The sequence below is a fragment of the Triturus cristatus genome, chromosome 10, assembly GCF_964204655.1.
Source record: "Triturus cristatus chromosome 10, aTriCri1.1, whole genome shotgun sequence".
Classification (NCBI taxonomy): Eukaryota; Metazoa; Chordata; class Amphibia; order Caudata; family Salamandridae; genus Triturus; species Triturus cristatus.
Genome location: NC_140593.1, coordinates 1228731318 through 1228754094, shown reverse-complemented (window position 1 = coordinate 1228754094; position 22777 = coordinate 1228731318). Strand labels below are relative to the sequence as shown.

At 49.8% G+C, this 22777-nt stretch overlaps 1 protein-coding gene across 7 annotated transcripts in view; it reads left to right on the top strand.

Annotated features, from left to right (window-relative positions):
* ATP2B3 (ATPase plasma membrane Ca2+ transporting 3) overlaps nucleotides 1-22777 on the top strand; it is a 988364-nt gene that overhangs the window by 124226 nt on the left and 841361 nt on the right. The gene's annotated exons all lie outside the window — the stretch shown is intronic.

Here is a 22777-nt window from a genome sequence, read left to right as displayed (position 1 = left end):
TGATTAGGGTAGGGAGTGGTCTGGTGGTTGGGGTAGGGGGTGGTTTAGAATGTATGATGTGGCCCAGTGGTTAGATTATGATGTGGTCTGTAGCTATATTTCAATGTAGTTTGGTTGTTAAATTAAAATGCCGTCCAGTGGTTAGGTTACGATGTGGCCTGGGGTTTTGTTCTGATGTCGTTTATGTCTTACATTAGGCTGTGGTTGAAAACTTAGGTTATGATGCGGTCTGTAGTTATGCTCGGATGTATTAATTTACTGGTTATATTAAGATGTGGTCCAGTGGTGAGATTACGATGCGGCCTGTGGTTGTGTTCTTATGCAGTTCATTTGTTACATTAAGATGTGGTCCAGGGGTGAGGTTATGATGTGGTCTTTGCTTATGTTCTGGTGTATTTTATTCATTACATTAAGATGTGGTCCAATGGTTAGATCATGATGTGGTCAGTGGTCATGTTCTGCTTTAGGTTGGTGGTCACAGGAAGATGTGGTCCAATGGTGATGTTATGATGTGGCCTGTGGATATATTCTGGTGGTTACATTAACGTGCAGTCCAGTGGTGATGGTTTGGTGTGGCCTGGGGTTTTGCTGTGAATTAGTTTGTTGATACATAGAGGTGTGGTCCGATGGTTAGGTCATGATGTAAGTTAGGTTAGGCAGTGGTACAGTAGTTACATTGAGCTGTGATCTTGTGGCTTCCTTAGGTTCTGAGCTAGTAGTTAGTTTATGATGTGAGCTAGGTTAACATTTGGGGTGGGTGTAAATCGTGTGATTAGCTGTAGTATAATCACATTTGGAATTATTGTGAAACTATACAAAATTTCACATAATTGCACAAGAAAATTATTTCACCATTTTGTGTTATTTTCTTCACACAAAGATTCCCACTCGTCCAAAATGGGCCCAAGGATGCATTTTGTGCCAAGAAATACGCGAAACGCAAAAGAACATGAATAACAGTGCAAGCAGCGCCTCACGGTTGCTAAGTGTGTTGTATCTCTGATTATGTGCCCTACAAATGACTCATAACTACGCGAGCGAGCATAATCGCGTTATGATCGGTAAATCCAAGTCAAAGACTAACTCAGAAATTCCAAAATGACTTCAATTAGTCCGGCATAATTAAAATTACTCCCAGGCCTAGTTAGGATGTGGTCCTGAGGATGGGTGTCATGTGGGTTGGGTTGGAACTGTTCTGTGGTTATATTAGGGTGTGGTCCAGCGCTTAGGTTATGATGCTTAGGTTAAAGCGCCAAGATGCCCGTAGGGTGATAGCAGCGCTATATAAGTCTCCCATCAATCAATCAATCAATGTGCTCAAGTGGTTAGGTTATAGTGGGGTTAGGTTAGGATTAGGCCTGGGCGTAGTTCGCGAAGTAGCACTTCGCGAAGCTACGCAAAGTGAAGTTCGCACTACGCGAGCTACGCGTAGCACTTCGCGAACTGCGTAGTACCTTGTTCGCACTGTGCCAGATGTCGTTTTCAATGATTGCACAGTGCGGACAAGCAACCGGCACTGTGCAATCATTGAAAATGGCATCTTGCACATTGCGAGCTGTCGTTTTCTGCTGCTCGAGTAGATTTTTACTCGAGCTTCAGCTTTCTCAACGCGAACTGGTTGTTTCTCATCGCGAGCGGTCGCGAGCATACGCGACCACTCGCAATGAGAAACCTGACCTCCTCGCGTTGGGAATCTCGCCGGGAGGTTTATTTTCCATGCTTGCGATCGCCAACTTGAAGTTGCTGATCGCGAACAAGGAAAAAGTCTCGCCGGGATGTCATTTTGCTTGCTCGCGGTCGCCAACTTGACGTTGAGGACCGCGAGCAAGCAAAAAATGACCGCAGCACTACGCAACGCTACGCTCCGCGTGTTCGCACTGTGCTACGTGCAGTTCGCGTAGTGCGAAGTAGCGCGAACTTCGCAAACTACGCGAGCGTAGCGTAGTGCTTCGCCCAGGCTTAGTTAGGATGTGGGGTAGTGGTTAAGTTGTGATGTGGGTCAGGTTAGGATGGCCTTGTGGTTACATTAGCAGGTGGTTCTGTGGTACGGCTGTGATGTAGGTTAGGTTAGGGTGTGTTCCTATGGTTAGGTTGTGATGTGGGTTAGGTTAGGATGTGCTACTATGGTTAGGATCTGATGTGGGTTAGGTTAGGGTGTGTTCCTATGGTTAGGTTCTGATGTGGGTTAGGTTAGGGTGTGTTCCTACGGTTAGGATCGAATGTGGGTTAGGTCAGCATGTGGTCCTGTGGTTAGGTTGTGATGTGGTCCCATGGTTAGATTGTAGTGTGGGTTAGGTTAGGATGTGGTTTGGTGGTTAGATTAGGGTGTGGTCCAGTGCTTTAATTAGGATGTGGTCCTGTGGTTTGGTTGTGATGTGGGTTAGGTTAGGATGGTCCTGTGGCTACATTAGGATGTGGTCCTGTGGTTAGGTTGTGATGTGGGTTAGGTTAGGATGGTCCTGTGGTTAGATTAGGATGTGGTCCTGTGGTTAGGTTGTGATGTGGGTTAGGGTAGGAAGGTCCTGTGGCTACATTAGGATGTGGTCCTGTGGGTGAGGGTAGGATGGTCCTGTGGTTACATTAGGATGTGGTCCTGTGGTTAGGTTGTGATGTGGGTTAGGGCAGGATGGTCCTGTAGTTAGATTAGGATGTGGTCCTGTGGTTAGGTTGTGATGTGGGTTAGGGCAGGATGGTCCTGTAGTTAGATTAGGATGTGGTCCTGTGGTTAGGTTGTGATGTGGGTAAGGGCAGGATGGTCCTGTGGTTACATTAGGATGTTGTCCTGTGGTTAGGTTGTGATGTGGGTTAGGTTAGGATGGTCCTGTGGTTACATTAGGATGTGGTCCTGTGGTTAGGTTGTGATGTGGGTTAGGTTAGGATGGTCCTGTGGCTACATTAGGATGTGGTCCTGTGGTTAGGTTGTGATGTGGGTTAGGTTAGGATGGTCCTGTGGTTACATTAGGATGTGGTCCTGTGGTTAGGTTGTGATGTGGGTTAGGTTAGGATGGTCCTGTGGTTACATTAGGATGTGGTCCTGTGGTTAGGTTGTGATGTGGGTTAGGGTAGGATGGTCCTTTGGCTACATTAGGATGTGGTCCTGTGGTTAGGTTGTAGTGTGGGTTAGGTTAGGATGGTCCTGTGGTTACATTAGGATGTGGTCCTGTGGTTAGGTTGTGATGTGAGTTAGGTTAGTATGGTCCTGTGGTTACATTAGGATGTGGTCCTGTGGTTTGGTTGTGATGTGGGTTAGGTTAGGATGGCCCTGTGGTTACATTAGGATGTGGTCCTGTGGTTAGGTTGGGATGTGGGTTAGGGTAGTATGGTCCTGTGGTTACATTAGGATGTGGTCCTGTGGTTAGGTTGTGATGTGGGTTCGGTTAGGATGGTCCTGTGGTTACATTAGGATGTGATCCTGTGGTTAGGTTGTGATGTGGGTAAGGGCAGGATGGTCCTGTGGTTACATTAGGATGTGGTCCTGTGGTTAGGTTGTGATGTCGGTTAGGTTAGGATGGTCCTGTGGTTACATTGGGATGTGATGTAGTGGTTAGGTTGTAGTGTGGGTTAGGTTAGGATGGTCCTGTGGTTACATTGGGATGTGGTCCTGTGGTTAGGTTGTGATGTGGGTTAGGGTAGGATGGTTATGTGGTTACATTCGGATGTGGCCAGTTGATTACATTAAGGTTAGGTTAGTGGTCAAGTTTGGATGTCGCGGTTATGGTGAGATGTGGACTACTGGTGACGTTGCTGGCTTTGAATGCGACTGATCGAATGTTCCAATCTTGACTTGGCCGCTTGACGTCATTGTGTGATCATGAACTCCCTGGCCCAATCCCCTCATCTGTCTGTCTGATGGACGGAGTGTTGAAACGGTGATGGATTAAACCCATGGATTAAACCCAGATCAGTTGACTGGAGGTGAGTGCTTGCACTGTTCAACACTCCGTCCATCATTTCCTTTGGTTTTGCTTTGTTCGCCATAAGTTGGCAGGGTATGCTCAGACGTGAGTCCCTTGCTCACTTTGCCACTGGATTCAAGCAAGCCTGGCTGAAGACGGCTGAAATGCCAGAAACCGGTCCTAGGGAGCTTGTTTCCGGTCCAGGGAAGACATGGCTTGGCAGTTCGGGCTGGACTGTTCCCATGAGGCACAGGGTCAGACTGATTTGCATATGGCCATGTCTGAACTGGGGTGGCAGAGTGGGCTAAAGAACGGTGATGGATTAAACCCAGATCAGTTGACTGGGGGTGAGTGCTTGCAATGTTCAACACTCCGGCCATCATTTCCTTTGGTTTTTGCGTTATAGTGTGATACAGTCCCTGTGATGTCATGAAGGTCAGTGGTGTCACCGCAGTGTAAGGCTGTGTGCCGTGCAGTGGTTCCATAGCCACAAGGTGCACCCAGGTAAGGGAGGGTGATGGGTGGGCTCAGCTGCGCGAGAGTGGCCGGAAATGGAGGTCCAAGTGGAGAGCCTTGACACCGGCCCACTTGGAGGGGACGGCGTGTTTCCGGCGGAAGTGAACTGGGGACTGATGTGGAGGCCCAATCACATTAAAGGGTGGGGCTCGAGCCTCATACTCGCCCCCTTTTCTCTCAGCGTCTTGTTTGCGGGGCACATCATGTGGGCCTCAAAGGGGGCGCTACGCATGTCCAGGGGGTGGGTGCCTGTGGCGCTATTGGGGGTGGTCTGACGGACCCATTGAGCAGGTGGCTGCATTCTGGGGTCTCTTTGGGGTCTTGAAGAAAGCGGGCAGCGTCAGGGGCCAAGGGATGGCCCGGCTGCCCATCCCATCTCTGTGAGGGGGGGGGGGGGGAGGGGACTCGAGGGAGATGCTAGCCACATGCACCTTAAGGTGGCATCTCATGCCCTTGCTGCTCCCAAGGTGTGTGCGAGCTGTACCCTCAGGTGTGCTCGGCGCTTTGCAACACTGCGCCCCACTCTCGGTGCCCCCCGTGACGTGTGCAGCAGGCGCAGCCCTTCCACATGGCAGGGGCGTGCCATTGGCCCCGCAGCCCCTGTGGTTCAGGGGTTCCCCATCCATTCATCCCCAGGCCAGTGAAGATGTGTGACATCTGTGGGAGACCCGGGGGGCAGGGTCGTCACATCCTGCAGGGGCCCTCGCCACATCCTAGAGGGGCCCCAGATCCTTCAGAGGCGGTGCCGCCTGCATGGAGCCGCTGCGGCACGTACAACAGTGTAGCGCCTCGAAGTGGGAAGTGCTAGGCTGGGAACTGCAATCCCTGGGCAACTGAAAGAGGCCATAAAATAGGGAGACAGAGCGGGACAGAGGAAGCGAAGGGGATAGTAAGAGAGATGAGATGTCAGTGGTGGCAGAGGGAGAGCAGGGGAGGGAGGGCAAGAGAGCGTGGGAGGGACTTCTAGCCTCTACCAAGGGTTCCTACTCAATCATCCCCATCTGTCTGTCCACGTCAGCACAGCTTCCCTACTCACCTCTCTCCTCTGTCCTTCTCATTCTTACCTCTCGCTGCTACTCACCCCTTCACCTTTTCACCTCTGCCCTTCTCATCAGGTCTTTCTTACGTCTCGCTGGTATTCACTTCTCTCATTTGGCCTTCTCACCCTGTCTTTCTTACCTCTGTCGCTGCTACTCACCTCTCTCCTCTTCCCTTCTCACCCTGTCTTTCTTACCTCTATCGCTGCTACTCACCTCTCGCCTCTGCCCTTCTCACCCTGTCTTTCTTACCTCTGTCGCTGCTACTCACCTCTCTCCTCTGCCCTTCTCAGCCTGTCTTTCTTACCTCTATCGCTGCTACTCACCTCTCGCCTCTGCCCTTCTCACCCTGTCTTTCTTACCTCTGTCTCTGCTACTCACCTCTCTCCTCTGCCCTTCTCAGCCTGTCTTTCTTACCTCTGTCTCTGCTACTCACCTCTCTCCTCTGCCCTTCTCAGCCTGTCTTTCTTACCTCTATCGCTGCTACTCACCTCTCGCCTCTGCCCTTCTCACCCTGTCTTTCTTACCTCTGTCGCTGCTACTCACCTCTCTCCTCTGCCCTTCTCAGCCTGTCTTTCTTACCTCTGTCGCTGCTACTCACCTCTCTCCTCTGCCCTTCTCACCCTGTCTTTCTTACCTCTATCGCTGCTACTCACCTCTCGCCTCTGCCCTTCTCACCCTGTCTTTCTTACCTCTGTCGCTGCTACTCACCTCTCTCCTCTGCCCTTCTCAGCCTGTCTTTCTTACCTCTATCGCTGCTACTCACCTCTCGCCTCTGCCCTTCTCACCCTGTCTTTCTTACCTCTGTCGCTACTACTCACCTGTCTCCTCTGCCCTTCTCACCCTGTCTTTCTTACCTCTGTCGCTGCTACTCACCTCTCTCCTCTTCCCTTCTCACCCTGTCTTTCTTCCCTCTGCCGCTGCTACTCACCTCTCGCCTCTGCCCTTCTCACCCTGTCTTTCTTACCTCTGTCGCTGCTACTCACCTCTCTCCTCTTTCCTTCTCATTCTTACCTCTCTCTGCTACTCACCCCTTCACCTTTTCACCTCTGCCCTTCTCATCAGGTCTTTCTTACCTCTCGCTGGTATTCACCTCTCTCATTTGGCCTTCTCACCCTGTCTTTCTTACCTCTGTTGCTGCTACTCACCTCTCTCCTCTGCCCTTCTCACCCTGTCTTTCCTACCTCTGTCGCTGCTACTCACCTCTCTCCTCTGCCCTTCTCACCCTGTCTTTCTTACCTCTATCGCTGCTACTCACCTCTCGCCTCTGCCCTTCTCACCCTGTCTTTCTTACCTCTGTCGCTGCTACTCACCTCTCTCCTCTGCCCTTCTCACCCTGTCTTTCTTACCTCTGTCGCTGCTACTCACCTATCTCCACTGCTCTTCTCACCCTGTCTTTCTTACCTCTGTCGCTGCTACTCACCTCTCTCCTCTGCCCTTCTCACCCTGTCTTTCTTACCTCTGTCACTGCTACTCACCTCTCTCCTCTGCCCTTCTCACCCTGTCTTTCTTACCTCTGTCACTGCTACTCACCTCTCTCCTCTGCCCTTCTCACCCTGTCTTTCTTACCTCTGTCGCTGCTACTCACCTCTCTCCTCTTCCCTTCTCACCCTGTCTTGCTTCCCTCTGCTACTCACCTCTCTCCTCTGCCCTTCTCAGCCTGTCTTTCTTACCTCTGTCGCTGCTACTCACCTCTCTCCTCTGCCCTTCTCAGCCTGTCTTTCTTACCTCTGTCGCTGCTACTCACCTCTCTCCTCTGCCCTTCTCAGCCTGTCTTTCTTACCTCTATCGCTGCTACTCACCTCTCTCCTCCGCCCTTCTCAGCCTGTCTTTCTTACCTCTATCGCTGCTACTCACCTCTCTCCTCTGCCCTTCTTACCCTGTCTTTCTTACCTCTGTCTCTGCTACTCACCTCTCTCCTCTTCCCTTCTCACCCTGTCTTTCCTACCTCTGTCGCTGCTACTCACCTCTCGCCTCTGCCCTTCTCACCCTGTCTTTCTTACCTCTGTCGCTGCTACTCACCTCTCTCCTCTGCCCTTCTTACCCTGTCTTTCTTACCTCTGTCTCTGCTACTCACCTCTCTCCTCCGCCCTTCTCAGCCTGTCTTTCTTACCTCTATCGCTGCTACTCACCTCTCTCCTCTGCCCTTCTTACCCTGTCTTTCTTACCTCTGTCTCTGCTACTCACCTCTCTCCTCTTCCCTTCTCACCCTGTCTTTCCTACCTCTGTCGCTGCTACTCACCTCTCGCCTCTGCCCTTCTCACCCTGTCTTTCTTACCTCTGCCGCTGCTACTCACCTCTCTCCTCTTCCCTTCTCACCCTGTCTTGCTTCCCTCTGCCGCTGCTACTCACCCCTCCACCTCTACCAACCTACTCGCCCTCTCGTTTGTATCCCTCTTGCAGCTACTCAGCCTTTCTTTCCAACGCACCCTCCACCTCTGGTCTTCTCACCCTCTCTTTTTTATCCCCCTTGCAGCTCCTCAGCCTTTCTTTCCTATTCACCCCCATCTCTAGCCTTCATACCTCCTATGTTATTATCTTATTCACCCCTCTCTCTCCTTCTCATCGTCTCCCCATCTCCTGCGAACCCCTCCTTCATTCGTTACCCCATTTTCCGTTTCAGTTTGTTCTTCTTTTGCACTCGCCCCTCTTTGACAATGATCCCTCCTTCCCTCCTCACGCCCCCTCCCTCCCTCCCCACACCCACTCCTCTCACTTTGTTTTTCATCCTCTTTCTCACTGAAAGCTCCCTCTACCAAGCGCCCCCTCTACTCTCAAGTCACCCTTTCCCATTTACTTTTATCTTTTCACACCTCGAGCTTTCACCCCACCCTCCACCTTTCACCCATTAATACCCCACTGACCCTCTTCCTGATTGCCCACCACACCCATCCCTGTCTCTGCTTCTCCCCTGTCTTCCCTCCCTCCCTCCTGCTCTTCTCTTTCACTCGTCTCCTACTCCCTCCCAAGACTCTTTAGATGTTGTTTGTCCCCCGCACCCTCCCCCCCCCCCGACTTCCAGCCCTTCATTAATTTATGGCTATTTTTTATGTATGAGCTTTTATAGCACGAACATCTGTGGCAGACAGCGAGCGGTGGGTGAGCAGTAAACATGCGGCACGCATTGGGCAGTGAAGGGTTCAGGGCAAAGTCACTGGAATTATGCGGCAGAGGATGAAGAAATGATGTGTTAGGGTTGTGGGTAGTACGAAGTACAAGCAAATTACGTAGAATAACTAACACGGATCAATTTAGAGCAAAAAATGTTGACACCTTTTCATTTTAACAACTATTAGTATTAACACTTTCTGGGCAACGTTGCACCCCACCAGTTCCCGCTTAACTCCCGGCTGATGCCACCAGCAGTTGAAAGGTGACTGGATAATCTTTGCAAAGAATCTGTAACTCTGCAGAACCACGTGTGGTGGTTTTTGTTTAGTAAGAGATGAGACCATCTCATTCGGTGGAGAAGAGGCTGGTGTGTTAGAGAAGAGACCATCCCATTAGGTGGAGAAGAGGCTGGTGTGTTAGAGAGGAGACCATCGCATTAGGTGGAGAAGAGGCTGGTGTGTTAGAGAGGAGACCATCGCATTAGGTGGAGAAGAGGCTGGTTTGTTAGAGAAGAGACCATCGCATTAGGTGGAGAAGAGGCTGGTGTGTTAGAGAGGAGACCATCGCATTAGGTGGAGAAGAGTCTGGTGTGTTAGAGAAGAGACCATCCCATTAGGTGGAGAAGAGGCTGGTGTGTTAGAGAGGAGACCATCGCATTAGGTGGAGAAGAGGCTGGTGTGTTAGAGAGGAGACCATCGCATTAGGTGGAGAAGAGGCTGGTGTGTTAGAGAAGAGACCATCCCATTAGGTGGAGAAGAGGCTGGTGTGTTAGAGAGGAGACCATCGCATTAGGTGGAGAAGAGGCTGGTGTGTTAGAGAGGAGACCATCGCATTAGGTGGAGAAGAGTCCGGTTTGTTAGAGAAGAGACCATCGCATTAGGTGGAGAAGAGGCTGGTGTGTTAGAGAGGAGACCATCGCATTAGGTGGAGAAGAGTCTGGTGTGTTAGAGAAGAGACCATCCCATTAGGTGGAGAAGAGGCTGGTGTGTTAGAGAGGAGACCATCGCATTAGGTGGAGAAGAGGCTGGTGTGTTAGAGAGGAGACCATCGCATTAGGTGGAGAAGAGGCTGGTTTGTTAGAGAAGAGACCATCGCATTAGGTGGAGAAGAGGCTGGTGTGTTAGAGAGGAGACCATCGCATTAGGTGGAGAAGAGTCTGGTGTGTTAGAGAAGAGACCATCGCATTAGGTGGAGAAGAGGCTGGTTTGTTAGAGAAGAGACCATCGCATTAGGTGGAGAAGAGGCTGGTGTGTTAGAGAACAGACCATCGCATTAGGTGGAGAAGAGTCTGGTGTGTTAGAGAAGAGACCATCCCATTAGGTGGAGAAGAGGCTGGTGTGTTAGAGAAGAGACCATCGCATTAGGTGGAGAAGAGGCTGGTGTGTTAGAGAAGAGACCATCGCATTAGGTGGAGAAGAGGCTGGTGTGTTAGAGAAAAGACCATCGCATTAGGTGGAGAAGAGGCTGGTGTGTTAGAGAAGAGACCATCCCATTAGGTGGAGAAGAGGCTGGTGTGTTAGAGAAGAGACCATCGCATTAGGTGGAGAAGAGGCTGGTGTGTTAGAGAGGAGACCATCGCATTAGGTGGAGAAGAGGCTGGTGTGTTAGAGAGGAGACCATCGCATTAGGTGGAGAAGAGGCTGGTGTGTTAGAGAGGAGACCATCGCATTAGGTGGAGAAGAGTCTGGTGTGTTAGAGAAGAGACCATCCCATTAGGTGGAGAAGAGGCTGGTGTGTTAGAGAAGAGACCATCGCATTAGGTGGAGAAGAGGCTGGTGTGTTAGAGAAGAGACCATCGCATTAGGTGGAGAAGAGGCTGGTGTGTTAGAGAAGAGACCATCGCATTAGGTGGAGAAGAGGCTGGTGTGTTAGAGAAGAGACCATCCCATTAGGTGGAGAAGAGGCTGGTGTGTTAGAGAAGAGACCATCGCATTAGGTGGAGAAGAGGCTGGTGTGTTAGAGAGGAGACCATCGCATTAGGTGGAGAAGAGGCTGGTGTGTTAGAGAGGAGACCATCGCATTAGGTGGAGAAGAGTCTGGTGTGTTAGAGAAGAGACCATCCCATTAGGTGGAGAAGAGGCTGGTGTGTTAGAGAGGAGACCATCGCATTAGGTGGAGAAGAGGCTGGTGTGTTAGAGAGGACACCATCGCATTAGGTGGAGAAGAGGCTGGTTTGTTAGAGAAGAGACCATCGCATTAGGTGGAGAAGAGGCTGGTGTGTTAGAGAGGAGACCATCGCATTAGGTGGAGAAGAGTCTGGTGTGTTAGAGAAGAGACCATCGCATTAGGTGGAGAAGAGGCTGGTTTGTTAGAGAAGAGACCATCGCATTAGGTGGAGAAGAGGCTGGTGTGTTAGAGAACAGACCATCGCATTAGGTGGAGAAGAGTCTGGTGTGTTAGAGAAGAGACCATCCCATTAGGTGGAGAAGAGGCTGGTGTGTTAGAGAAGAGACCATCGCATTAGGTGGAGAAGAGGCTGGTGTGTTAGAGAAGAGACCATCGCATTAGGTGGAGAAGAGGCTGGTGTGTTAGAGAAAAGACCATCGCATTAGGTGGAGAAGAGGCTGGTGTGTTAGAGAAGAGACCATCCCATTAGGTGGAGAAGAGGCTGGTGTGTTAGAGAAGAGACCATCGCATTAGGTGGAGAAGAGGCTGGTGTGTTAGAGAGGAGACCATTGCATTAGGTGGAGAAGAGGCTGGTGTGTTAGAGAGGAGACCATCGCATTAGGTGGAGAAGAGGCTGGTGTGTTAGAGAAGAGACCATCCCATTAGGTGGAGAAGAGGCTGGTGTGTTAGAGAAGAGACCATCGCATTAGGTGGAGAAGAGGCTGGTGTGTTAGAGAGGAGACCATTGCATTAGGTGGAGAAGAGGCTGGTGTGTTAGAGAGGAGACCATCGCATTAGGTGGAGAAGAGTCTGGTGTGTTAGAGAGGAGACCATCGCATTAGGTGGAGAAGAGTCTGGTGTGTTAGAGAAGAGACCATCCCATTAGGTGGAGAAGAGGCTGGTGTGTTAGAGAAGAGACCATCGCATTAGGTGGAGAAGAGGCTGGTGTGTTAGAGAAGAGACCATCGCATTAGGTGGAGAAGAGGCTGGTGTGTTAGAGAAGAGACCATCGCATTAGGTGGAGAAGAGGCTGGTGTGTTAGAGAAGAGACCATCCCATTAGGTGGAGAAGAGGCTGGTGTGTTAGAGAAGAGACCATCGCATTAGGTGGAGAAGAGGCTGGTGTGTTAGAGAGGAGACCATCGCATTAGGTGGAGAAGAGGCTGGTGTGTTAGAGAGGAGACCATCGCATTAGGTGGAGAAGAGGCTGGTGTGTTACAGAGGAGACCATCGCATTAGGTGGAGAAGAGGCTGCTTTGTTAGAGAAGAGACCATCGCATTAGGTGGAGAAGAGGCTGGTGTGTTAGAGAGGAGACCATCGCATTAGGTGGAGAAGAGTCTGGTGTGTTAGAGAAGAGACCATCGCATTAGGTGGAGAAGAGGCTGGTTTGTTAGAGAAGAGACCATCGCATTAGGTGGAGAAGAGGCTGGTGTGTTAGAGAACAGACCATCGCATTAGGTGGAGAAGAGTCTGGTGTGTTAGAGAGGAGACCATCGCATTAGGTGGAGAAGAGGCTGGTTTGTTAGAGAAGAGACCATCGCATTAGGTGGAGAAGAGGCTGGTGTGTTAGAGAGGAGACCATCGCATTAGGTGGAGAAGAGTCTGGTGTGTTAGAGAAGAGACCATCGCATTAGGTGGAGAAGAGGCTGGTTTGTTAGAGAAGAGACCATCGCATTAGGTGGAGAAGAGGCTGGTGTGTTAGAGAACAGACCATCACATTAGGTGGAGAAGAGTCTGGTGTGTTAGAGAAGAGACCATCCCATTAGGTGGAGAAGAGGCTGGTGTGTTAGAGAAGAGACCATCGCATTAGGTGGAGAAGAGGCTGGTGTGTTAGAGAAGAGACCATCGCATTAGGTGGAGAAGAGGCTGGTGTGTTAGAGAAAAGACCATCGCATTAGGTGGAGAAGAGGCTGGTGTGTTAGAGAAGAGACCATCCCATTAGGTGGAGAAGAGGCTGGTGTGTTAGAGAAGAGACCATCGCATTAGGTGGAGAAGAGGCTGGTGTGTTAGAGAGGAGACCATCGCATTAGGTGGAGAAGAGGCTGGTGTGTTAGAGAGGAGACCATCGCATTAGGTGGAGAAGAGGCTGGTGTGTTAGAGAGGAGACCATCGCATTAGGTGGAGAAGAGGCTGGTGTGTTAGAGAGGAGACCATCGCATTAGGTGGAGAAGAGTCTGGTGTGTTAGAGAAGAGACCATCCCATTAGGTGGAGAAGAGGCTGGTGTGTTAGAGAAGAGACCATCGCATTAGGTGGAGAAGAGGCTGGTGTGTTAGAGAAGAGACCATCGCATTAGGTGGAGAAGAGGCTGGTGTGTTAGAGAAGAGACCATCGCATTAGGTGGAGAAGAGGCTGGTGTGTTAGAGAAGAGACCATCCCATTAGGTGGAGAAGAGGCTGGTGTGTTAGAGAAGAGACCATCGCATTAGGTGGAGAAGAGGCTGGTGTGTTAGAGAGGAGACCATCGCATTAGGTGGAGAAGAGGCTGGTGTGTTAGAGAGGAGACCATCCCATTAGGTGGAGAAGAGGCTGGTGTGTTAGAGAAGAGACCATCGCATTAGGTGGAGAAGAGGCTGGTGTGTTAGAGAAGAGACCATCGCATTAGGTGGAGAAGAGGCTGGTGTGTTAGAGAAGAGACCATCGCATTAGGTGGAGAAGAGGCTGGTGTGTTAGAGAAGAGACCATGCCATTAGGTGGAGAAGAGGCTGGTGTGTTAGAGAAGAGACCATCGCATTAGGTGGAGAAGAGGCTGGTGTGTTAGAGAGGAGACCATCGCATTAGGTGGAGAAGAGGCTGGTGTGTTAGAGAGGAGACCATCGCATTAGGTGGAGAAGAGGCTGGTGTGTTACAGAGGAGACCATCGCATTAGGTGGAGAAGAGGCTGCTTTGTTAGAGAAGAGACCATCGCATTAGGTGGAGAAGAGGCTGGTGTGTTAGAGAGGAGACCATCGCATTAGGTGGAGAAGAGTCTGGTGTGTTAGAGAAGAGACCATCGCATTAGGTGGAGAAGAGGCTGGTTTGTTAGAGAAGAGACCATCGCATTAGGTGGAGAAGAGGCTGGTGTGTTAGAGAACAGACCATCGCATTAGGTGGAGAAGAGTCTGGTGTGTTAGAGAAGAGACCATCCCATTAGGTGGAGAAGAGGCTGGTGTGTTAGAGAAGAGACCATCGCATTAGGTGGAGAAGAGGCTGGTGTGTTAGAGAAGAGACCATCGCATTAGGTGGAGAAGAGGCTGGTGTGTTAGAGAAGAGACCATCGCATTAGTTGGAGAAGAGGCTGGTGTGTTAGAGAAGAGACCATCGCATTAGGTGGAGAAGAGGCTGGTGTGTTAGAGAGGAGACCATCGCATTAGGTGGAGAAGAGTCCGGTGTGTTAGAGAAGAGACCATCGCATTAGCTGGAGAAGAGGCTGGTGTGTTAGAGAAGAGACCATCGCATTAGCTAGATAAGAGGGTGGTGTGTTAGAGAAGAGACCATTGCATTAGGTTGGGAAGAGTCTGGTGTGTTAGAGAAGAGACCATCGCATTAGGTGGAGAAGAGTCTGGTGTTTTATAGAAGAGACCATCACATTAGCTGAGAGGAGGCTGGTGTTTTAGAGAAGAGACCATCACATTAGCTAAAGAAGAGCTGGTGTGTTAGAGAAGAGACCATCGCATTAGCTGGAGAAAAGGCTGGTGTGTTAGAGAAGAGACCATCACATTAGGTGGAGAAGAGTCTGGTGTTTTAGAGAAGAGACCATCACATTAGCTTAGAGGAGGCTGGTGTTTTAGAGAAGAGACCATCACATTAGCTAAAGAAGAGCTGGTGTGTTAGAGAAGAGACCATCGCATTAGCTGTAGAAGAGGCTGGTGTGTTAGAGAAGAGACCATCATATTAGGTGGAGAAGAGGCTGGTGTGTTAGAGAAGTGATCATCGCATTAGGTGGAGAAGAGTCTGGTGTGTTAGAGAAGAGACCATCGCATTAGGTGGAGAAGAGTCTGGTGTGTTAGAGAAGAGACCATCACATTAGCTGAGAGGAGGCTGGTGTTTTAGAGAAGAGACCATCACGTTAGCTAAAGAAGAGCTGGTGTGTTAGAGGAGAGACCATCACATTAGCTAAAGAAGAGCTGGTGTGTTAGAAGAGAGACCATCACATTAGCTGAGAGGAGGCTGGTGTTTTAGAGAAGAGACCATCACATTAGCTAAAGAAGAGCTGGTGTGTTAGAGGAGAGACCATCACATTAGCTGAGAGGAGGCTGGTGTTTTAGAGAAGAGACCATCACATTAGCTAAAGAAGAGCTGGTGTGTTAGAGGAGAGACCATCACATTAGCTAAAGAAGAGCTGGTGTGTTAGAGGAGAGACCATCACATTAGCTGAGAGGAGGCTGGTGTTTTAGAGAAGAGACCATCACATTAGCTGAGAGGAGGCTGGTGTTTTAGAGAAGAGACCATCACATTAGCTGAGAGGAGGCTGGTGTTTTAGAGAAGAGACCATCACATTAGCTGAGAGGAGGCTGGTGTTTTAGAGAAGAGACCATCACATTAGCTGAGAGGAGGCTGGTGTTTTAGAGAAGAGACCATCACATTAGCTAAAGGAGAGCTGGTGTGTTAGAGGAGAGACCATCACATTAGCTAAAGAAGAGCTGGTGTGTTAGAGGAGAGACCATCACATTAGCTGAGAGGAGGCTGGTCTCTTGGAGAAGAGACCATTGCGTTAGGAAGAAACCATTGCATCAGCTCGAGAAGACACTGTTGTGTAAGAGCAGAGACCATTACATTAGCATGAGAAGAGACCCATTTGTTGGTCAGGTTATGCTTTGAAAACGTCTAAAAGACTAAAGAGGGGGTTTGCATCCAGGGAACAATGCCGTCTCCTCAGTCGCAGACACATAGACCTCGAGGCAACACGGCAGGCTGCAGATGGGATTACGTGTCTAGCAGTGACCGTGCCATTGATGCACGTGTCTCATACATGAGTCCATCAAAGTGCTAAGAGTAATGTAGCATATCCCATCAGTAGCCTGTCCTCCCCCCCCCCACCATAAAGACAAATAAGGAGTGGGGAAAGGATGGGTCTATGGAGCACAGAATTCCAACAAACTGTGCCACTGTCACCCACAGGCCAATAAGAAAATGTAAACCATAACATAACAAGTAACCCAGATGCGGAGGAGGAGGAGGAGAATCACATCAAAACACCCGCATGAAAGGGAGAAAACAAGACCATACCAATCACCCCCAAAAGCGCAACATGGACAAGTTATCAGTGAACTCAACAAGGAGATTCAGAAACACACCAATTCACCCCATTAGCCAAAATGAAGAAGAACCATAATACACCATAATATAATCCCAACACTGAGAATAAGACGCAGGGTAAATCACCCCATGACCCACACGAGAAGGCCCAGAACCACAACAAACTGCCCCAAAACCGAAGGAGAATCAGACCTTCGAGGAGTCATAACTCAAGTGGAAAGATGAGAGTCACGACCACAACAGAGAATCCCAGAGCAAAAATAAATCATCCATCCCACAATAATAGAAGCCCAAATCCATCGAGACGACTTGGGCCCACAAGTAACTACTACACAAGCCCAACATGGAGAATCAAACCCACACGTGCAACAAGAAAACCTTGAAGCACAAGCTCACTGAGGGGAATCAGAGCCAAACCAAATCACCCACAGGTGGAAAGAAGACAATCACACCCAAAACAAACTACTCTCCAAGCAAGTGGAGAGAATTAAAACCACAAGATATCACACATACATTCCAGCAAGGACATTCAGAGCCACAATACAACTATTCCCAAACCCAAGGTGTATAATTCGAAATCTAATAAACAACCAGCAAGTCCAGCAAGGAGAATCAGGCACACGACAAATCCACCCAGTACTGAGAACCACAAGAAATCACAACATAAAAATAATTACTCTAATGAGCGGCAGAGCTCACTGTAGGAAAGTCAGCAACAGTTCTCCAGTTGCATTTGATGGACGCAGTTGACAGAGTTTTTGAATTATCCACAAGTGGATGGGTGTTTGCCACCATTGTTGGCACAGCCAGTGCTTGCATTCCTGGGTTCTTGGTTGTGTTTAGTAGACAACAGAAAGGAGTTTTGGTGGTGCCTGAAAATGTCCTTGTAGTATATCAGGTAAAGATCTACCCTAAACCATACGGGAGCATCCCTTGACTTATCAACCAAACGACTCCTGGAGGAGCCTAGCCTAACAGAGGGTAGTAAACACACCATCAGCAAGTCAGTACCTGCTCTTCAAACACAACAATCAGATTCACAGACTAAAAGACAATAACAACTCTGAGCCACAATCTGATGAGGTGGGGGGGGGGGGGGGGTGAGAGCCACAGCCAACATGCCCCAAAACACAATGATAGATTCAAACCCACAGAAAATCATCCCACAAGCTCAAAAGTGAGAATGAGAACCACACCAGTCTACCCAAAAATCACCAACATCATGACCACAACAAAATGACCATGAGTCAAGCCAGGAGCATCAGAGCCTCACAACCTTCCACAACCCTGAGAAGAATCAGAATAACAACAAAAGACCCCAGCATCTCAATCAGGACAACCAGACCTTAAACAATGAACCTAAACACTGAAGACACAATCAACCAACAGCAGCAAACCACCCACATACAACAGCAGCAAACCACCCACATACAACAGGGAAAAATCTGGTCACAAGCAAATATCCACAAATCTAACTCGCGGATTATTACCTAAACACTCACCGCATGAGGCCAACTAGGCGAGTCACTACCACAACAACCACCCCACGATTCCAATGATCAGATTCACAACCACAGACACACAGCGTTTACATACAAAGACAGCCTTCAAATATGGGAATTGCACTGCACTCCGATCCTTCACAATAGCACCCTTATATCACACTTTGCAGACGACACAGAGTCCAACAAGTTACACTTTCTTTTCATTAGAGAGTCCCTGCAACTCTTTGGATATTAAAAGCTGCCCCCCCACCCTCCCTCAGCTCATAGACGCCCATGTGCTGTTTGAGCCCACAAGTATACAGTTACAGCGGTTGATGTTTAGTGATTTCTATGGAGTGTTTAGTTTGTGCTGGTGGTTGTAGGAGGTGGGCAACAGCACTCGTTGTTATTAGGAGGAGGTGCTCAGATTTCATGATCAGAGTTTGTGTCTGAGCAAGAGAGACAAAGGCAGAGAAGAGAGGTGGGTGGAGGAAGAGAAATGCAGGAAGACAGAGACAAAGGGTGGAGAGCAGCGGCGTAGCAAAGGGGGGCTCACTTCCCCACTCTTACCTGCTGCCGCGCAGGGCAGCAAATGCAGGATTCATTTGCCAGCAACGCCCCGCTCTAGCGGCTTCCGCGGTGGCAAAAGCTGGGAGCGCTACGGGTGGCACAAAGCCTAGCTGCGACTCTGAGGGAGTGCGTGGTGGTGGAACCAAGAGGCATGCAGTGAAACTAAGAGTAAGCAGCCTTGGTGTGAGCAACCTCGGCCTTAGGCAGCACCAACATTGGGCTCTTAAGAAGAGCGGTTGGCCCCTCCACGTATGGTTTTTGCCGAATAACTCTCCGTGCGTACCGCGCACCGCAACATTCAACGCACGGCTTCTCTTACAAGCTTGAACACATTGCAATGGAAACCCGCTCCTTTGGCTTTCAGATATGCTTTTCGCAATAAATAAGTCTAGCCTACTGATGTTGTCATAACTTTTCATAATGAACATGCCAGGCCTTTGACCTCATCAATCACTTGTCACCAGAACCAACTCAATGCTACTGTACGGAGCACAGGCGCTCCCGCAAGGAAACATGCAACCCAAGCACTCTTTCTGTGGAAGTGCACAGCGTCTGCCCAATCACAGGCTGCAGTTAAGAGGATCAACAGCTGGTCACAGTGATCATAACCACAGTCACATCACAAAACCTTACAGTCCACAAAACAGTAAACAACCCTTCCCAAACTACATGACAAAGATTCACAAAGTGCACATCTCCCCTGAGAGTCTGTCCCCGGGGCACGGACACCAAGACCGTTGCCTACTATGGTAATCTGTGGGATTCTCCGTAACAATAACACATACTTGTCCAGAAGATTTAGCAGAGTGTAATGCCAATTCTCCCTTTAAGACCAATTGGCTTCATCATATGCTGTTCCCCACAAATACTCAGCCCTACTGCCTTTGTCGTAACATTTCATAATAAACAGGTGAGCCTTCATCACAGGCTCGGCACCATGACCCACTGAGTCCTGCTGTATTCAGCACAAGGCTTCCCGCAGCAGATTCATGCAGGACAAGCACTCTTTCAGCGGAGGCACACAGCTTCTGGCCAATAGAAACCTGTAATGAAGCGAGAATGCGCGCGGAGCCGGAGCACCCCTCCCATTGGGGCTTCTTGAAGCTCTTTCTGTTGATGACACCAGGTCTGGGACATCAGTGCGTCAGGTGGGGCCTGCACCAGGATCTGTTGTGATGCTTCAGAGTCCGGCGGGAGGTCCGTTCACTGTCTGAGGGGGAGCCCAAAACACTCTTGGTGACAAGTGTCTAGTGTTGCTTCAGAAGTACAGCCCTCAAAGAAGTCACAACTAGAGCGAGCGCGCCTCAGAGCAGACGAGGGGCAGGGTTATAATCCACATTTGTAAAGCGCAAACAATCACCCGTAAGGGTCTCTAGGCGCTGGGGGCCATCGGGAAGATTAAGCAAGCTATTGCCCAGAGTCACATGGTGCTGGGATAATCTGCCGCCGAGGGATCGAACCGTGAGCCCCAGATTCCGGAGTCAGTCACCCTGGCCGCTGCGCCACACCTCTTCCCTTCCCTCATATGGAGCTGCAGCAGGAAGCACGGCAGAGCGCGATATTATTAATATTACATAAGGTAACTATAACACGCACACTCGCCCTGCACAGTTTCCCCATCAATAATTTCGATGCTAATGTTGCAGTGATGTTATCAGTGATGCCGTAGAAGGTGTCATGAGTGATGTCATATGTGAGGTCATAGAAGGTGTCATGAGTGATGTCATACGTGAGGTCATTAGCAGTGCATGGGGAGGGACAACTTATAGTTACTTTACATAGCTGGAACTGCTGCGTTTCATTTCTACGGTTCTGTGTTGTGTGCAGGCTTTGTGTGTCCACATCTCTCTATGAGCAAACTTTGTGTGTACACATCCCCCTGTGCGTAGGCTTTGTGAGTAAAAGTCACTCTGTGTGCAGGCTTTGTGTTTACAGGTCCCTCTGTATGCGGCTTTGTGTGTACACATCTCTGTGTGTGCAGGATTTGTGTGTACACATCCCCCTGTGTGCAGTCTTTGTGTGTTCACATCCCTCTGTGTGTAGGCGTTGTGGGTTCACATCCCTCTGCGTGCCGGCTTCCTGTGCACATATGACTCACTGTGTAGGTTTTGTGTGTACACGTCCCTCTGTGTGCAGGCTTCCTGTGTACACATCCCTCGATGTGCATGCTTCATGTGTACACATCCCTCAGTGTGTAGGCGTTGTGTGTTCACATCCCTCTGCGTGCAGGCTTCCTGTGTACACATCCCTCAGTGTGCAGGCTTGGTCTGTACACATCCCTCTGCGTGCAGGCTTCCTGTGTACACATCCCTCAGTGTGCAGGCTTCCTGTGTACACATCCCTCAGTGTGCAGGCTTGGCACCAGTGTTCGTCGAGGTCGTTCGCCCCCTGGGTGCCGGGTTGTGTGCACGAATGGCTGGTGTATAAGTTGCCACTCAGTAACTCGTGCATTCAGGAACCCGCCCGGTTTAGGACCATGGTTGAATATATGTAGACATGTCTCTTCAGAAATATAGCTCTTCAAAGACAGAGTCGAGGCACTACATGTAAACTATTTTCCCCGTTATGTGGTGCATTAGGCACACCTGTGATGCGGTCCAGGTTTCCAGCAGGTGCAGCGCCTCCTGCCTAAGCCTCGTGGCGCTCAGCACCGACAGGCCAGTCCGGGGGGCTGGTGTTTGCAGTCGTCCGTCGTGTAGTGTTAACTCAGCGAGTCTATTTCGGGCCCCTACTTCTGTTTCCTGTAACAGGCCCTGCTGAGGTCCGACCCTTTACTTGTCTCGGCTTTAATATTTCAGTTTATTAATGGGCAGCACTCAGGGCCCATCAATAGATCCCGCGCGAGTAATGTCTTCTGCAAAACTGGTTTTACCTTAATGTACCCGGGGCGGCGGATTCACTCAAGGTCCAGACGGAGCCGAGACCCCCCGCCGCCAGCCCGAGGTCTGAGGCCGGCCGGACGGGTCCGCCCTGGAGCCGGGAATGAAGCCGCTCCTGGTGAGGGGAGGGAGCAGAGCTGTGTGTTACAGCTCCTTGTGAGGGCGAGGAGCAGAGCTGTGTGCACTTTAATACAGCAGAGCGGTGTGTAATACAGCACAGCTGTGTGTACTTTCATACAGCTCCCTAGAGGGCGAGGGAGCAGAGCTATGTGTACTTTAATACAGCAGAGTTGTGTGTACTTCAATATAGCAGAGCTGTGTGCACTTTAATACAGCAGAGCTGCGTGTACTTCAATACGGCAGAGCTGTGTGGACTTTAATACGGCAGAGCTGTGTGTACTTTAATACGGCAGAGCTGTGTGCACTTTAATACAACACAGCTGTGTGCAGTGTAATACAGCAGAGCTGTGTGCACTTCAATACATCAGAGCTGTGTGTACTTTAAAACAGAAGAGTTGTGTGTACTTTAATACAGCTCTTTGTACAGGAGAGGCAGCAGAGCTGTGTGTACTTTAATACAGCTCTTTGTACAGGAGAGGCAGCATAGCTGTGTGTACTTTAATACAGCTCATTGTGGGGGAGAGGCAGCAGAGCTGTGTGTACTTTAATACAGCTCTTTGTACAGGAGAGGCAGCAGAGCTGTAAAGTTGAATGCAGTTCTTTGTGAGGGAGGGGAGTGGGGACACACAGGACACTACACACCAGCTCAAATGTACAGGGAATGTGGACACACACAGGATACAATACACCAACTAAGATATGCAAGGAGTGTGGACACACAGGACACTACACACCAGCTCTGATATACAGGAAGTGTGGACACACAGGACACTACACACCAGCTCTGATATACAGGAAGTGTGGACACACAGGACACTACACACCAGCTCTGATATACAGGAAGTGTGGACACTCAGGATACTACACACTAGCTCAGACACAAAGGGGTGGGGACACACAGGACACTACACACCAGCTCTGATATACAGGAAGTGTGGACACACAGGACACTACACACCAGCTCTGATATACAGGAAGTGTGGACACTCAGGATACTACACACTAGCTCAGACACAAAGGGGTGGGGACACACAGGACACTACACACCAGCTCAAATGTACAGGGAATGTGGACACACAGGATTCTACACACCAGCACAGACAAACAGGATACTACACACTAGCACACACACACAGGGGTGGGGAGTGGGAACACACAGGATACTACACCCCAGTTCAAAGACACAGAGAGTGGGACACACAGGGTAATACACACCATATCAGACATATAATGAGTAGTATACACAGTTCCCCCACTTTTTGTGAGAAGTCACCTGTCCCGGGACAGTTAAATCCAAGAGTTGAAACGCTTCAGCTGAAGTGTAAGGCAGGGAGTCTCTTGTGCTGTGAAACCCAGGGAGGGGCAGACGGCTAAACAAGCCTTCCTGTCAGGGTGCCTGCTGCCTGAAAGAAATATAAATGTGTGCAACTGCTCAGTCTGCAAATGTAAAGGGTCCTTGGAAGCGGCATTGGCTTTAACTGTTGCAATAACTCAAAGCTTCCTGATGAAACATGTTCTCTTTTCGAGTGGTATCGCAGGGGAGTTCGCAGCTGAGCAGTGAAGTGTGGGCTGTTAATGGACAGTTATAAAAAATGCACTATGTTCCGTCTGGATAGCACTGAAATCTATATTTTGGAAGCACTTTATCTGAAACCCTTTCGGGCGCTTTTTGTAGCAGTCGTTCTTATACTGTGTGTAATGCAAGTTTAAAATAAGGACTTACATATTCACAGCGCTTTCTTTCACAGACTGAGACTTCGCAGCACTAAACACACACACATCACTGTTTTCCACTGCACAGGTGAGGGTTTAGTTCTGTAGCT